Source organism: Stegostoma tigrinum, chromosome 5, assembly GCF_030684315.1.
Source record: "Stegostoma tigrinum isolate sSteTig4 chromosome 5, sSteTig4.hap1, whole genome shotgun sequence".
Taxonomy (NCBI): Eukaryota; Metazoa; Chordata; class Chondrichthyes; order Orectolobiformes; family Stegostomatidae; genus Stegostoma; species Stegostoma tigrinum.
In genome coordinates this window covers 89,923,676-89,936,734 of record NC_081358.1, presented here as the reverse complement: position 1 = coordinate 89,936,734, position 13,059 = coordinate 89,923,676, and the positions used below count along the sequence as shown (strand labels likewise).

At 43.0% G+C, this 13,059-nt stretch overlaps 1 protein-coding gene and 1 long non-coding RNA gene across 5 annotated transcripts in view; one reads left to right on the top strand and one right to left on the bottom strand.

The window, feature by feature from the left end:
• triqk (triple QxxK/R motif containing) overlaps positions 1-13,059 on the top strand; it is a 94,168-nt gene that overhangs the window by 10,650 nt on the left and 70,459 nt on the right. Inside the window, exon 1 of one of the 4 annotated variants that reach the window (XM_059646128.1) lies at positions 7,523-7,698. The exons of the other annotated variants lie outside the window; for them this stretch is intronic. The gene's annotated coding sequence lies outside the window, so the exon portion shown is untranslated. Of the gene's footprint in view, positions 1-7,522; positions 7,699-13,059 lie in introns of those variants that run through there. 4 annotated transcript variants of the gene reach the window in all.
• LOC125451929 (uncharacterized) overlaps positions 7,852-13,059 on the bottom strand; it is a 40,020-nt gene continuing 34,812 nt past the window's right edge. The window contains exon 4 of the long non-coding RNA XR_007247417.2: positions 7,852-8,134. This is a non-coding gene — a long non-coding RNA (uncharacterized LOC125451929). The remainder of the gene's footprint in view (positions 8,135-13,059) is intronic.

The following is a 13,059-nucleotide window of genomic DNA, read 5'->3' as shown; positions in this document are numbered from 1 at the left end:
GCTTCATATTTGCAAGTCAGTTTGCATCCAGTTTGCCAACTTGCCTTGGATTCCAAGGGCTTTTGTCTTTTGGACCAGTCTTCCATATGGGACCTTGTCAAAAGCCTTAACGATGTCCATGCAAACTACGTCAATTGCATTACCCTCATCAATATATTTTGCCATCTTTTCAAAAATTAACTAAAATCAACTAAATTAGTCAGACAGGATCCCCCTCCAACAAATCAGTGCTGACCATCTGATCAATCTGTGCCTTTCCAAACATTGATCAATTCTGTCCATTAGAACTTTTTAAAAGAATTTCCCGCAACTGATGAGGGACTGACTGGTCTGTGATTACCTGGCCTATCCAAGCCAGATCTCACTTCATCTGTACTCTGTTATACCCGTTCATCTGCTGCTAAACAGTCATCACTGTCTGAGAAAACAACAGTGTAAATAGCACTTAAAATAAATGGCCATTGTTTGCTTTTAAAAAGTGCAGTAATCCCTTCCACCATCCTGGTTTTTAAAAGAGTGCTTTTTACATTTGGAAGAAGAAAACATGATCTGTACATATTATGTTAGCTGCTAGTATATTTTCATGCTCACTTTGCTTGTTTTTGATCCCTTTTATCAAGTTTCCTTCCAACCTTTCTATATTCAGCCTCGTTCTCACTTGTATTATCAATTTGACATCCCTGTACAGTGTTTTTTGTGCTTCATCTTACTGTCTATCACTGTTGTCATCCAGGGGCACCTTTGGTTTGAATTATCTTTTTGCCTACGGAATGTACGTCAACTCCACCTAAATAATTCCCTCTTTAAATTTAGTTAATTCTTTCTTTTACTGATTTGACCTAGAAATCTTTGATTCTGATTTGCCTGGGCCAGATCTGTTTTGCTCCATTGAAACTTGCCCTCCTATACTTCATTATTTTGCTTTACTTCTTATACTTTTCCCATAGCTATCCTAAACCTTATGTATGATCACTGTTCCCTGAATGTTCATCAACCATTCTTTGATTTACCTTGGTGCCTGGAATCAGATGCAGCAAATCATTCCTCCTTGTTGAGTTAGGAACATACTACGCAAGAAGATACATAAATCTCTTGTCCTGAATATACATAGAAAAGCTTGTACCCTCTCTTGTACCTTCACTATCCAGCCTATAAAAGGAAAAGTGAAGACTCCATGAACACTACTCTCAGCGACAGTAAGAACTGCCGATGCTGGAGTCCTAGATAACACAGTGTGGAGCTGGGGGAGCACAGCAGGCTAGGCAGCATCAGAGGAACAGGAAAGTTGACGTTTCGGTCCCGACCCAAAACGTCAGCTTTCCTGTTCCTCTGATGCTGCCTGACCTGTTGTGTTCCTCCACTTCCACACTGCGTTATCTATGAACACTACTCTGCAGTTTTTTTCTTCTCTGTAATTTATTTATGAAATCTGATCATCATGCTCCTTACTGTTTCAATGTTCCAACTTAGCTAGAGACTTTTCACTATTGGAAACATTTCCTCCCCACCTATGTTGTCTTCCTATCTTGGTTCAAACCAGATTTGTTTGTTTTCACAATATATTCAGATTTGAAATCAAATCAGTAAGAGAAAAAAGAGAATCTCTTGACTTTTTCCCTATTCACCCTATTCACAGCTGTAAGCATTTAGCATCAATATTTTATAACTGTCAACAAAACATAGTTGAGTAAATTAGCTATTTTCAAAATTCAAAGCCATTTTGAATGTTAAAGTTACTTTGCATTAAGGATGGTACTTCTTTACTTGTCGTCTGCTTTCCTGTCCCACTACAATATCTCTTTGTTTTGTAGTTTCCAAAATTAATGAAGATCACATAAAGGTTACAACAGTTATGCCATAAATGCAGGCAGCTATGCAAAACACAAGACTCCATTTGGAGTACTGTGAGCAGATCTGGGCACTACACCATAGGAAGGATACATTGCCTTGAGGGAGTACAGCATGGTGATGGAGTAGGGCTTCTGAGCCCAGGGCTCGTCTGCTCTGCCTGCTTTTCTTTTCATTTAGTGTCTTTTTCTTTCTCTCTTTCCTTTTTTTTCTTTTATTTCTGTTTAATTTTACCTCCATCTTGTTGAAGATCTTGGTCTCAGTGACACCATTGGCAGCAACCAGTGAGCCAAGTGCAGATTTGTGGCGGAGGCGTTGGAGGTCTTTTGGGTTCCTGGTGGTATCTGCATCTAGCGTGTATTTGTGGAGTTAGTGGTGGAGAAGTTGAGTCCAGCAACATGATCCAGCAAAATTAGCGGTGGCTGCACGAGTGAGGTGGGCCCAAAGCAGACTAGTGGCAGCGGCGAAGTTGAGTTTTGGGTTGGTGTATTATTCTTTGCTGGTGACTTTCATTCCATTGGCAAAGGGGACTTATGCCTGGTCACCAGGCTCATGGTTCATGGCCCATGGTGGAGAACTTAACAAGAAGGACTGTAAAGTTGAACAATTTGTCTTTATTTGTTTATTTTTCTGCCTTTATATTATATGTTTTTGGTATTTTTTCTGTTTTTCCTTGGCGCCAGAGAATGGCGACATTACACAAATGCTTTCCACTGTACTTTGTGACGAAATACATATGACCATAAATAATTCAAATTAAATCAACATACATTTACAAGAATGATACCTGGAATTTAGGGGTTAAGCTGTGAGGAGAGATTATACAAATTAGGCCTGTTTTCTGAAGAATTTAGAAGGCTAAAGTGTGATCTGATCAAAGTCTCCAAGATATTATCAGGAGAAGACTGAGTGGAAAAACATAAGCTATTTCCATTGGTTGGAGATTGTAGAATTAGGACATAGTCTGGGCATTAGGGCCAGACTGTTCAAGAGAGATGTTACAAAGCACTTCTGAACACAGAGTGGTGAGTTTTTGACAGTTAATGCTAGATTTAACAATAGTTGATGCTTGATCAGCTGTTAATTTTAAATCTGAGATAGATACATTTTTGTCAGTCAAAGGTATTAAAGGCTAAGGGGAAAAGGCAGGAATATAGAATTAGGCCACAGATCAGCCATGATCTCAGTGAATGGCAGAACACGCTCGAGGGGCTGAGTGGCCTACTCCTGTTCCTATGTTCTTATGTTCTCTGCCTTTTTAAAAAAATTCACATACATCCTTTCCCTTTTCTTGAGAACAATCCTAATTTGAGTTGAATGAACAATGCAGCGGCAAATGCACAACTAGATCTCACTGTCATTTCTAGACACGTTTCTAGTCGAAGTCCAGGGTTTTGAGAGAGGCAGAGGCCAGCAAGTAAAACCTTAAGTGAAAGAATCGAAAGACGCCAAGGACTATAGATCACGTTAAGTATATAGTGAAGCATATCTTCTTAAACGTGTTGTTCAAATTCTTGTCTTACATGTAACAAATTTCAGTTATTGTGGAATAAATGGCTGTTAAATAAATTTTCAGAAGACATTGAAAGAATCATGGGAAGCTATGGGCTGGATTTATTAGAAGGCCAGGTGTATGTTTTTTTCTATTAAAGATGTGGAATTAGAAATTAATAATTAAAAAGACTGTAAATTGATATAAATGTAAGATTTATTCCCTCTCTCTCAGTCACATTTAGTGGGTAAACACGAGCACAATTAAAGCTGACTGTCAGAAGTCATTAGCTCAACTTAATATTTTTCTGCTTCAAGTTCACAAGCAGCCAGCTGTGGTGGAAAGAAATGTCTGATTCTCACAGCCTCCAATTTCTGCCTCTGAGCTGGTTTGATTGTTTCTGCTGAGTGCGTATTTATCCTACCCTTGAGTTGTCTTTGTTCTGATAGACTTTTTCTAATTATGGGACGTGGGAAATTGGAGGAACAAAGGTCGTCCATTTGCATAAATGATGAAAAAAACTAATTCATAGTTACAGAGGCAACTCAGATGCAGGGCAGGAGAATGAATATGAGAGACTTGGATTGTGCGTAAAAACATCGTGAGCCCTAAGTGCACACAAATTTGATTTTGCAACAGAAAAAGTCTGATTTGAGAGAAAGTACTAGAGGAGAAGGTTGTATCAGAGTAGAGAACAAAGAGAATAAGTGAGGCCTATGGTTAAATTAAGCAGGCTAGCCTGTATAGCTCAAAGCCTTCCACTTGGAAGAATGTTGTGGTTTAGTGTCTTTTCACAATGCATGGGTAGGTTGTGTACTGAAAGGTTGCAAGTATGAAAGAATTTATGCTGGCCTAGGACCACAGCTTTTAGGTGCATAATTATGAGTTGTATGTAACTTTGTACAGTCTTGAGAATGTATGATTTTCTTTGAAAGCAGATTTTGCTACGTTACACTGAATGTCACTTATTAAAGTCCAACTGTAGCAAAGACATGCTTGCAAACTGCCTGTAATAGTGTTTTTGATTGGTGTGCTTAAGCTTAAAACTTAAAAACAGAAAGCAGGTGAATACTTTTTGTGAGGCGGGGGCAGGGTGGAATAAAAAGTCGGATATGTAGGCAGATTTGGAAGAGGTGTAAACATAAAAGATTAATAATAATAGGGAATTTTAACTTCCCCAATGCTATCTGGAATGGACAAAGTGTGAAACACTTAGAGGGGGTGGAATTTGTAAATTATGCCCCAGAGAGTTTTTAAGGCACCATGTTGAAAGTCTGACTAGAGAGGGTGCGATGCTGGACCTACTTTTAAAGAACAAAACCAACTGAGTTGTAGATGTGTTATTGGAGCAGCTTTTGATAATTTGATAAGATTCAAGATAATGCTGGGTCAGGGACAAAGGTGAACAGAAATTACGGGTTCTGAATTAGGGCATGGCCAGTTTTGGTAAGACAGAGTCTGATCAAAATGGACTGTGAAGAGCTACTTGCAGGAAAATCCACATCAGAGCAACAGGAATCATTCAAAAAGATATTAGTGAGGGCTCAGGGCCAACATTCCTCTAACGGTGAAGAATGTGACAAAAGCTACAACCTGCACGTGATTTCAGTGGTGGTCATAGTCTCAGTTATTCAGTAATAATTCCCAAGAGTAAATGAGATTGGTATTTAAAAAGAGGATATTTACTAGATTATGGATAAATTCCAGAATAAGAACCAACCGAACTATCACGATTAGGGCAGGGGAGTGGTACTAATGGTTATCATAACTTTATTCTGAAGTGTAGAAGTGAATTCTTTTGAATGCTTTCATGTTTGTGCATTGGTGTCATGCAGTTATCACTGTTTATGTCATAATAGTTGTGATATTATCTCTGATCAATTTGTTCCTTCCTGGTAGTTACATAGAACATAGAGCAGTACAACACATGAACAGGCCGTTCTGCCCACCTATCTGTGCTGATCATGATGCCATTCTAAACTAATTCCCTATTCTTTACCTATTTGTGTCTGTCTGAATGCATCTTAAACTTTGCTATTGAATCTACCTCTAATACCTTCCCTGCCCTTGCATTCCAGGCACCTACCAGCCTCTGTCTTTTAAAAAAAAACTGCATTGCAGTCCCCTTTAAACTTTTCCCTTTTCATCTTAAACCTATGCCTTCTAGTACTTGATATTTCTATCCTTGGAAAAAGACTCCAACTCCCCACCCTATCCATGCAGTCAAAATTTTTATATACCTTAAACCATAAATTTTATATATTCCTATGAGGTTACCCTTCAAGCCTTTGACACTCTAATGAAAACAATCCAACTTTGTCCAACCTCTTTTTATAACTAATACACTCCAATTCTGGCACCGCCCCAGTAAACCACATTTGTACCCTCCGCATCCCTTCTGTAGTGTTGCAGCCAGAACTTCCCATAATACTCTAACCATGGTCGAACTAAAGTCTTATACAGCTGCAACATGACTTGCCAAATTTTATACACATTACCTTGACTGATGAAGGCAAGCATGCCATATGCCTTCTTTACCACCTTATCCACTTGTGTTGGCACTTTCAGGGAGCTATGGATGTTCACCCCAAGATTGCTCTGCTCTGTATATCAATGCTCCTCAGCGTCCAGCAACGTACTGTACACTGTCCTCTTGCATTTGACCTCGTAAAATGGATTACCCCACACTTGTCAGGATTAAACTCCATCTGCCATTTCTCCACCCAACTTTCCATCTGATCTATGTCCTATATGGTATCCCGTGATTTCCTTCCTCATATCCACAATCCCATCCACTTTTGTGTTATCTGCAAACTTACTAATCAGGTCACCTACAGTTTCATCCAAAGTCATTTATATATAAAATAAACAACAGAGGTCCCAGTACTGATCATGGCAGAACACCATTGGTTACAGATTTACAGCCTGAAAAAAATTCACTTCGTAACTACTCTGTGACTTCTGTGACCAAGCCAGTTTTATATCCATCTTACCAGCTCACTGCAGTCCCATGTGACTTAATCTTCTGAACCAGCCTACCATGTGGGATCTTGTCAGATACTTTAGTAAAGTCCAAATAGACAACATCTGCTGCCCAGCCTTCATTAATCATTTTCATCACTTCATCAAAAAATTCAATCAGATTTGAGACACAAGACCTCCCCTGCCAGACTGACTGTACCTATTGTGAATTCATTTTATTCTAGAAAGGTCCCTGATTAATGCATTTACCACTTGGAGGGCCTCACATTGCACATACATAGATTCCGTGCACTCAGACAGAAATGTAAAATAACTGCGCCTACTCTGGTAGTGGTCACAGCCATGTTTCATTTCCAGGCTGCATTTAGGATTCATGTGAGAATGTATGGTAACGCAAGTCACGTTTAGCAGAGGCAGACAAAGTCTCAGCTTGGTAATCAAGGGACTTGCAAGCTCCATGATAATTTCTTCCTTGCACTTCCTGTCGAGCTCATCAATAATTAGCTTCCATACATTCCCACACAACTCTTTCATTTACAGACTTCATTTCATAACATTGCCCCATGAGCCTCACCTTACAGCTCCACTGTACTGATTATCTTGTTGCATTGTCTCGCATCAAAACCATGGTGGTAGTGAATGATGAAGACTCTCACTCCCATAGTAACCTGTGTCCTCCAATACTCAATTGTTTCTCCTCCCTCCCCCACTATATATTGGCTCCTTCTTGCCTTCCACAATTACAGTCCACTGTCCCTCGGAGCAGTCTGTCACTAGTGCCCAGAACTGATTTCCCCAACTTTCCTCTTGCAGCACTGGCCCTCAAAACCTCTAAATTTCACTGAACTGTACCCCAGTGACAGGATTGTACAGAGTCAGCATGGATTTCCTGGTTGGCCCTCGTGGCTGGCTAACTGTTTTTATTTGGTATCGGAAAGACCTGCATTCAGATAACATTTTTCCAAACCACCAGATGTCTCAAAGCACTTTGCAGCCAATGAAAAATTTGTGAAGTGCAATCATCGTTGTAGGAAATGCAGCAGTTAATTTGTACTTGGCAGGCTCCCATGAACAGCAAAGTGATAATGACTAGATAATTTGTTTATGTGATGTTTATTGGGCCAGAGTACTGAGATAACTCCCTTACTCTTCTTTGAAATTGTTCCATGGGATTTTTTGTATCTTTTTAGAAGGCAGAAAGTGCCTTGGTTTAATGACTTATCCAGAAAAGGGCACCTCTAACCATGCAACACTCGCTCAGTACTGCTGTGTCTGCTTTAATTCTTGTGCTCAAGTCCTGGACTTGGAACTTGAGTCAAGAATCTTCTGCCTCAAGGGGTGAGAGTACTGCCAACTGAGCCACAGCTGACACACAGGTATTTGATAACAGAAGTTCTTGTGTTTTGATATTGATGTTTAATGATGTAAGCACGCATTAAAGCTTTGCAAAACAGATAATTTACAAAGCAGTTTGCAGCCTTTGATACGAGTCGTTTAACAGTGTGCAGGAATGTAAATTCACTTCTCAGCTGTGCTGTTATGTATAATGCAGTCACTGAGCAAAAATGAGAGGTGAACTGAATTATTTTTACTGCCCCCTCTCCTTTTTCATAATGGAAATCATTCTTAATTTTCTTATTTTCTTTTCCCTTTTGAAAATAAGCGGCCCTGTATTTCTCCAAACTCTCTTTCTGAAGTCCTGTTTTAGAAGTGATCCACAGCATATTCTTTAGGGTCAAAACACAGGAGGCTTTATGGCTGCATTCAAAGTCCAGGGAATGGTTCGTGATATACATCCAAACTCACATGCACCTAAAGACCAAAAGAGAAAGGAAAAGAGAGAAATTACAAATTACTTAAAATCAAAGCTATCAGAATTAGTTCACATAAATCAGACAGTCCAGTAGGTCAGTGTACGGTTGAGGTTCTTCAACTTGGTTATACACAGAAGTGCCTTTTGTTGAAGTTTAAGTGCAATTTTTCTTCTCATACTTAATTAACCCAGATGTGGACACCACTGGCTTGGCCAGAATTTAGTGTCTGTCCTTAGTTGACATTGAGAAGGTGGTGGTGAACTGCCTTCTTGAATTGTTGCAGTCTGTATGCTGTAGATACTATAGATAGACCCCATCAGGGAGGGAATTCCAGGATTTTGACCGAGTGACAGTGAATGAGCAGAGATACACTTTGGAATCAGTATGATGAGTGGCCTCGATGGGAATTTGCAAATGATTGTGTTCCCATGTATCTGCTGCTCTTGTCCTTCAAATTGGAATTTTTCTTGGGTTTGGAAAGTGCTGAGAAAGGAATTTTGGGTGAATTTCTGCAGTGCATCTTCTAAGTAGTACAGACTGCAACTACTGAACATTGATGGAAAAAGAAGTGAATGTTTGTGGGTGTGGTATCAATCATGTAGGCAGTTTTGTTTTGGATGCTCTCTACTTTCATGTGTTGTTGGATCTGCACTCATCTAGGCATGAGGGTGTAATCCATCAGACTCCTGATCTGTGATAATGGGAACTGCAGATGCTGGAGAATCCAAGATAATGAAATGTGAGGCTGGATGAACAGAGCAGGCTCAGCAGCATCTCAGGAGCACAAAAGCTGACGTTTCGGGCCTAGACCCTTCATCAGAGAGGGGGATGGGGTGAGGGTTCTGGAATAAACAGGGAGAGAGGGGGAGGCGGACTGAAGATGGAGAGAAAAGAAGATAGGTGGAGAGGAGAGTATAGGTGGGGAGGTAGGGAGGGGATAGGTCAGTCCAGGGAAGATGGACAGGTCAAGGAGGTGGGATGAGGTTAGTAGGTAGGAGATGGAGGTGCGGCTTGGGGTGGGAGGAAGGGATGGGTGAGAGGAAGAACAGGTTAGGGAGGCAGAGGCAGGTTGGACTGGTTTTGGGATGCAGTGGGTGGAGGGGAAGAGCTGGGCTGGTTTAGGGATGCGGTGGGGCAAGGGGAGATTTTGAAGCTGGTAAAGTCCACATTGATACCATTGGGCTGCAGGGTTCCTAAGCGGAATATGAGTTGCTGTTCCTGCAACCTTCGGGTGGCATCATTGTGGCACTACAGGAGGCCCATGATGGACATGTCATCTAAAGAATGGGAGGGGGAGTGGAAATGATTTGCAACTGGGAGGTGCAGTTGTTTATTGCGAACCGAGCGGAGGTGTTTTGCAAAGCGGTCCCCAAGCCTCCGCTTGGTTTCCCCAATGTAGAGGAAGCCACACCGGGTACAGTGGATGCAGTATACCACATTGGCAGATGTGCAGGTGAACCTCTGATTAATGTGGAAAGTCATCTTGGGGCCTGGGATAGGGGTGAGGGAGGAGGTGTGGGGGCAAGTGTAGCATTTCCTGTGGTTGCAGGGGTAGGTGCCGGGTGTGGTGAAGGTTGGAGGGCAGTGTGGAGCGAACAAGGGAGTCACGGAGAGAGTGGTCTCTCCGGAAAGCAGCCAGGGATGGGGATGGAAAAATGTCTTGGGTGGTGGGATACCGCAACTTGCCCCCAACAGTGGTCGAGAACGCCCTTGACCGCGTCTCCCGCATTTCCCGCAACACATCCCTCACACCCCGCCCCCGCCACAACCGCCCAAAGAGGATCCCCCTCATTCTCACACACCACCCCACCAACCTCCGGATACAACGCATCATCCTCCGACACTTCTGCCATCTACAATCTGACCCCACCACCCAAGACATTTTTCCATCCCCACCCCTGTCTGCTTTCCGGAGAGACCTCTCTCTCCGTGACTCCCTTGTCCGCTCCACACTGCCCTCCAACCCCACCACACCCAGCACCTTCCCCTGCAACCGCAGGAAATGCTACACTTGCCCCACACCTCCTCCCTCACCCCTATCCCAGGCCCCAAGATGACTTTCCACATTAAGCAGAGGTTCATCTGCACATGTACCCTGTGTGGCTTCCTCTACATCGGGGAAACCAAGCGGAGGCTTGGGTACTGCTTTGCAGAACACCTCTGCTGGGTACGCAATAAACAACTGCACCTTCCAGTGGCAAACCATTTCCACTCCCCCTTGTTCGCTCCACACTGCCCTCCAACCCCACCACACCCGGCACCTTCCCCTTCAACCGCAGGAAATGCTACACTTGCCCCCACACCTCCTCCCTCACCCCTATCCAAGGCCCCAAGATGACTTTCCACATTAAGCAGAGGTTCACCTGCACATCTGCCAATGTGGTATACTGCATCCATTGTACCCGGTGTGGCTTCCTCTATATTGGGGAAACCAAGCGGAGGCTTGGGGACCGCTTTGCAGAACACCTCCGTTCGGTTCGCAATAAACAACTGCACCTCCCAGTCGCAAACCATTTCCACTCCCCCTCCCATTCTTTAGATGACATGCCCATCATGGGCCTCCTGCAGTGCCACAGTGATGCCACCCGAAGGTTGCAGGGACAGCAACTCATATTCCGCTTGGGAACCCTGCAGCCCAATGGTATCAATGTGGACTTCACCAGCTTCAAAATCTCCCCTTCCCCCACCGCATCCCAAAACCAGCCCAGTTCGTCCCCTCCCCCCACTGCACCACACAACCAGCCCAGCTCTTCCCCTCCACCCACTGCATCCCAAAACCAGTCCAACCTGTCTCTGCCTCCCTAACCTGTTCTTCCTCTCACCCATCCCTTCCTCCCACCCCAAGCCGCACCTCCATCTCCTACCTACTAACCTCATCCCACCTCCTTGACCTGTCCATCTTCCCTGTACTGACCTATCCCCTCCCTACCTTCCCACCTATACTCTCCTCTCCACCTATCTTCTTTTCTCTCCATCTTTGGTCCACCTCCCCCTCTCTCCCTATTTATTCCAGAACCCTCACCCCATCCCCCTCTCTGGTGAAGGGTGTAGGCCCGAAACGTCAGCTTTTGTGCTCCTAAGATGCTGCTTGGCCTGCTGTGTTCATCCAGCCTCACAATTCATTATCTTGGAGACTCCTGATCTGTGCCTTGTGAATAGTGGACAGGCTTTGGAGAATCAGGTAGTGAGTTACTTGTAGCTACATTCCTAGCCTTTGAAGTAACTGTATTCATATGGACTGTCCAAATCAGTTTTCAATCTATGATTACCCCTGGATGTTGCTAGTGGGGGATCCAGTGATGGTAACCTTATTGACTGCATGAGCTGGTGGTTATCTTGTTTCTTATTGAAGATGGGCATTGCCTGACATCTTGTGGTAAGAATGTTCTTTGCCACTTTTCAGCCCAAGCTGGGCCTCCTCCAGTGTCACAATAACACCACACAGAAAATGGAGGAGCAACTCGTCATATTCCGCCTTGGGAGCCCATAGTCCGATGGCCTAAACATGGAATTCACGAGTTTTAAAATCTCCCCACCCCTGGCCTCATCCCATGTCCAACCCTCCTTCTCATCCCTGCCTCCTTAACCTGACAAAGCCTGTCCATCTTCTCTCCCACATATTCGCCCCTCCCACTTCAGTGACCAATCCCACCACTCCCTACTTGCATTCACCCATCACCATCCCAACTATCTTCCCTAGTCCCACCCCTCATCTCTCTATTTATTTCCCAGCTCCCTTCCCCCTCCTCATTTCTAAAGAAGGGTCCCAACCAGAAACATTGACTCTCCTGCTCCTCTGATGCCTGGCCTGCTGTGTTCCTCCAGCTTCGCAATGTTTTGTCTCTGACTCCAACATGAATAGTTCTTGCTGTCTCTGGATATTTACCAGACCTTGTTGCACTTGTGCGTGAACTTCTTCAGTTTCTGAGGTAATGCCAGTGGTGCTGAACATGGTGGAATCACTGGTGAACACCCCCACCTCAGCTGCTGTGCTGTTGAGCTGCTGAAGGAGATATAATAGTTGTAAGCTGCAAATTGGTGGACAATGGGTGTCCTGTACACCAGATGCTGAATGTAAGCCGAAAAGTGCTCCAGCCAGTGAAGAATACAAATGCTGTGTTTGTCTCCATAGTGAGCCCAGAGACAGGGAACATAGTCTCAGGATATTGGGTAACCCATTTTGGAGTGAAATGGTGAAACATTTCTTCATCCAGAGTGTGGTGAACCTGTGGAATTCTCTACCACAGAAATCAGTTGAAATCAAAGGATTGAATGTTTTCAAGAAAGAATGGAAATAGTATTTAAGGTTAAAGGGAACAAAAGGTAAGGGGCAAAAGCAAGAACAGGGTACTGAATTGAATGATCAGCCATGATTGTATTGAATAGTGGAACTGGCTCGAGTGGCTGAATAGCCTAATCCTGCTCCTATTTTCTATATTACGTTCAGTATTTGACAACAGCTATTTTAAAATATAGCGAGAGTCATTTAAAAATGTATCAGTTTATATAGTTTTTAAAAGAAAAGTTTACTTTTGGGCACAACATACATGATGTAAAATACACATATATATAATTTACCATTATGGAGTGCAAGGCAGTTACTGACCAGTGGAAATATTTCTTGTTTTGACTAGATGGCCCTTAACTACCGTGTATATTCTTATGCCCTAACAAAACAGATTAGTGTGTCTCTTTAAGCCCCTACCCCAGAATGTTCTGCCTTCACAACTTAGAGAGAGGAGGTTGGAGGCATCAGAAAGAGATTCAAATAAAAGAAAAGGAGAAAGATGGAAGCGTATGAATTACACACATCATTCCGCTTCTTAGCTGACCAATTTAAGCTTTGAAATTAGCATGATTTTTCTAAACCAGATTTCTGCTGACTTGTCCAACTGTAAATGACATTTCATCCAGGTACAGATT